Here is a 4,917-nt window from a genome sequence, read left to right as displayed (position 1 = left end):
TGAACCAGATTTTCTTCCTGTTCTTCCTCTTCTCTTGGCTCTGGGTTTGCTCTGGCAGCAGGCTGCTGGTGTCCATTAGGTTGCCAGTTCATTGCTGGTTCTCTGTTACTATTAGTTGTGTCGCTCTCCCTCTTGTCTGCTAGTTTCTGATCTGCGATAGCAGATTGCCCAAGATATTTCGTCTCCACATGCACGGGAGGAAGTGGTGCACTATTGCTCACTTGATTGCTCTGTGGTTCTGGAGAACCTGAGACGATAGATGAAAAAAACAACTGATTGAGTATTACGAGGTCTTGTCACAGATTGAAAACTACAAGACTGCACGCTCTCTACAAAAATGAATTCGAAATTTAGAAGGCAATTTTAAAGAGTATGTCGCGACTGTGCAGAAGAACCAGTTTTGTTCCGTTTCCTTAACATAAAAAAACAGCCTATGCTTCTACTCTTTATTTACAACATACTGTATGAACTAAAAATAGTATCAAACATGTTCTGACAAAAATGATGGCCTTGAATATGTGAGGACTTTTCTTCGGTATCTTAAAGATGATACTAGCATCTAGTAACGTTCATATATGAGAATGTTGTACATTAATAATAATAATAAATGACATTTATATAGCGCTCAACCCCGAATAAAGTACACAGGCTCTGAGCGCTAAGGTCATGTAATCACAACAAAGTAAATAGCAGAAAGGAGGAGGTGAGCACTTTCATTCTAAGGAAAAATATGACAAGGCTGAAGGCGCATTTCATCCTAGTATCATTAAAAAAATGTTTGATAGCAAAAGTACAGGAGCAAGTTGTAATGTACTTACAAGTACAAAATAGTTGGTTTGGGGGGGGGGGGGGGGATGCATTTCTGTGTAATTAACATGAAAATGCGTTGTTTCTAGAGTGGCTCACAGTCTCAAACCATCGCTATGCTAAAATCACGTCTTCTGTTCTGACTACATACTTTCTTCAAGTCTTGCACCGCAACTTCCTCCACCCCCCCCCAAAAAAAAACAACACAAAACAACCCCAACCCAACCCAACAAAAAAGCAAACACACAAAAACAAACAAACAAACAATAAACGAAAACAATACAAACAATGTTAAACCTCTTTTCATGGAAAAATATCAGAGCCGCGCACTTTCGATAAAAAACGATCAAAGCCGCGCACTACCACAGCCGCACACTTCTCTACGATATCGATACAATTAGAATGCCAATTACCACAACCGGTACCATACAACAATTAAAGTACCCTCAGTGTTTTATTGTGCTTGGGACCGACCAGATAACAGTTAGCCTTTGTTGGCAGTGCCTTTCTGTTTGGTAAGTGTTTTTAGCTTCAGCTTAGAAATGATCTGGAAGTCTACGGGACCGGCCTCCCACTTGGCTTTCAGTTCCCAAGTAACGGGTGGTTGGCGGGTGCTCTGGTGTGGTTTGCTCCTTCTTTCCTATCAAACATCTATTGTCCTTATCTCCCCTTCTTCTTTTTTATGTTTGTTTCTCTCTCGTAACACATCTAATCTTCTGGCGCTCATATGACCTTATGCAGTTGCGAGCGCGGTAAAGCCTCTACTAAAAAAACTAAAGGAACTGCCGCTGAGGTTTTGACTACGCGAGATATGTGTTACTCTAATGTGAATAACTCGATCCCTAGGAAAGTTATAGACATGAACCTTCACCCAACTATTAAGAATATATGCCCCTATGCTCAAGTACATTTTTATTGAGAAAATATTTCTGTTGGTGTAATTTATGCGTAATCAATTATGCAATAGGAAACTTTTGTCCAGAGTCAGTTCCAAACAGGATAAAAGACTAGATCTAGGTCTACATACAGAGTAAATTCCTCCTCAATCAATGAGAATTGTTTCTAGATCTATCAGTAATCACGTTCGTTTTTATTTTAAGACTCTCAATCCAAATAATGAAGGGCATTGTTCGAGTCAGCATTGTGTTCGTATGAATTTCGTCAAGCACCTCGGGATCGGTAAAGTACCTTTTCTAAACTCATTTTTATCGTTTTCCATATTTGACTGCCAAAAAATGGGAAACAAAATAACTAAACGGAAATAATCATTGAGTTAACGAAAGTACAAATATGTTTGGAGAAACATCGACGTGCCTTTGTTTAGATGTAGGTCACTTCTCTCGCGAGTATTTTCGTTCACGGTCCTGGGGAACCAGTCGGGCTTCGCGAGTATAATACTCGTCCGCAGTCCCGTAGGTGTTTAATAATTAAAGTCTGCAGAAAGACGAATATTTGGATGGGGGCTGTAATTTTGTCGAGGGTACTGTTACAGTTGGGTGGAATCGGCAATCTAATTGTATCGATATGGTAAAAAAGTGCCCGGCTCTGATAATGCGCGGCTTTGATAGTTTCCCCTCTTCTTTCCCAGAGAGAGAGAGAGAGAGAGAGAGAGAGAGAGAGAGAGAGAGAGAGAGAGAGAGAGAGAGAGAGAGAGAGAGAGAGAGAGAGAGAGAGAGAGAGAGAGAGAGAGAGAGAGCCCTTGTGTCAGAAACAGAAGCTGCGACACAGCGAATACATTAAAGCTCGGGTATGGGTGTTAATAAATCCACCCCTCCCCTTTTTCCCTTCCCCGTTTCTCCACTTTTTTTTCTTAAAATAGGTATATTCATTAAAGTAGTAACTTTTTAAAAGCATGACTCAACGTCGACTCATTTTATTCCTACATAAAGAATTCTTTCCATACCGTGCGCAGAACTTACGAAGTGTCAGGGACGGGAGTGTGTGAAGGTGTAAAGTTCAAAACAAAAAACTCCCTGCTCTTTATTAAACTTAAGCATGATCTCAGCTGGCAAACTAAATAAGGGAAAATAATATCTGTTGACTACTGTTGACTTGTTAGACTGCTGTAGCTCGCAATATGGCGTCACTGTTGCAGCTTTTAGTGGTAGACCTAATGCAAACCGGTGCGTCATGCTACGAAAATGGGGACAAGGTTGAAAATGATTGGTTATTTTAATGCGTCCTATAGAGCAAAGCCATTCCATGGACTTATCTAAAATAAATATCACAAAGATTTCTTTTGGCTTCCAAATATTATGTTCAAAACTGAAAAGCAAAATTTCAGTATGGAGGAACATATTTAAAAAAACAAGTTATACAGTTTTGTTTTGGATCAACCTTGTATTTGTCTACATTTTATTTTATTCAGCAGAGTTTGTTTTGTGTGACCTCTGTGTTCGTCATTTTTTGCTTTCCTGTTCCTGGCTGTCATCTACTATGGTTCACATAAAATGGACATGACCTGGAAAAATATCAGTCTGATCTTTGGGCTGATAACGACGTCTTTGTCGTTCCAGATGATTTAGTTTGTTTATTGCAGCGTGGTATGGACAATGATGGAGAGCACTTCAAGCTTGGATCCTTTATTCCATAAACTTGACCCCAGATATTCAACGCTCCAGTTATTTGTGTCTTCAGTAACGTCAGCTATTGTATCTGGTCTTTCCCAGCCACCTTTACTTGGAAAGCCTATACAGATGAGTGACTGGGAATTATTAGGATCATATAGCCAGCTGTTTAATTGCATCCGATCAAAGGAATGAATGGTGAACCATGAACGCCGATGGCTGTCACAGATCTGGCACTTGATGACGATGAATACCAATCGTAATGCCATTGGTGGTTTCTACTGAACTGGGTATTTTCTGCTCTGATTTGTATGTTCATAGTTTAAACATGGGGGACTCTCGTGGCTTTGAGGTTAAGGTGTTCGTCACTCATTCAAAGGTCCCGGATCCGAATCCGGGTATCGACGGAAATATGTTCTTCTCTAAAAGAGTCTCCTTTCACCTCCAATGCTGCTCTCCGGCAATGTCCTGTTGTCTGCTTTCGTCTCCGTTTTCTGCTCCCATCCTCTAACCTCCTTTGCTCCCTCCTCTGAGCTCATGACTCTTAATGCAGCCTTTCTACTGCTACTCCTTGGCCCTTTCTTACTGCTGTCTTTTAGCTTCACTTCTGATCTTCTGGTCGGAAAGATCTGCACCTAGCATTCTTGGACAAGGGTGAAAAATCTCGGAGGTCCCGTGTGCAAGTTGTACACGTTAAAGATCCCTTGGTGGTCTAAAATCGATAAGAGTAGGCTTCAGCCGCTACTCAGGCAAAATTCAAAATTCCCTACCAACCTAAAATGTTCAATGTGCCTCGCGCACTAATGACCTTTTGCAGTTGCGAGCGCCGACAAACATACCAAAAATAAATATTAGGAAACACATGTACAACCGAAACACATCTATTGTAACAGAAACTTAAACATTATTACCACTACTCTCGCGGCCGTTGGCGATGGCGTAAAAATATCAGAAATGACTACAGCAAGAACAACAATGAACAAGAAGAGCTACAACAAGTACGATAGCAAATACTGTAGAATCAGCAACAAAGACACCGTAAAAAAATGGACGAAACAGCATGAACACAACCATGCACAAAACCAAGAACAATCGCAGATAACAGAAATACACACAATTCATCAGCACCCAAATCAAACCAGCCACCATCGATAATTATATAACAAAAGCACCAGCAACAATAAAAACAGCAACAACAACGACAACAACTATAACAGCAATAATAACTATATCGATGCCCCCCCCAAAAAAAACCCAACAACAACAACGCTAATGCCAGCACTACCACAACCATCATGTACACAGCAACAACCTCGCCGTTGGCACCATCAACAACAACAACTAGAACAGCACCACAACCATCATTAAAGGCAGCTGCAGCAGCAACAACAACAGCAACAACATCAACAATTTAACTAAATCAGCATTAACACAAACACCAACATCAACTACATCAGAATCATTAAACAACAACACAACCAACAGCGACAAAAAAGACAATAACGGCAGCAACAACAACACTTTCACCATCCTCAACAATAAA

The sequence above is a fragment of the Aplysia californica genome, unplaced genomic scaffold (genome assembly GCF_000002075.1).
Source record: "Aplysia californica isolate F4 #8 unplaced genomic scaffold, AplCal3.0 scaffold00635, whole genome shotgun sequence".
Taxonomy (NCBI): domain Eukaryota; kingdom Metazoa; phylum Mollusca; class Gastropoda; order Aplysiida; family Aplysiidae; genus Aplysia; species Aplysia californica.
The sequence above is the reverse complement of the archived record's forward strand: the minus strand, read 5'-3'. Positions refer to the sequence as shown.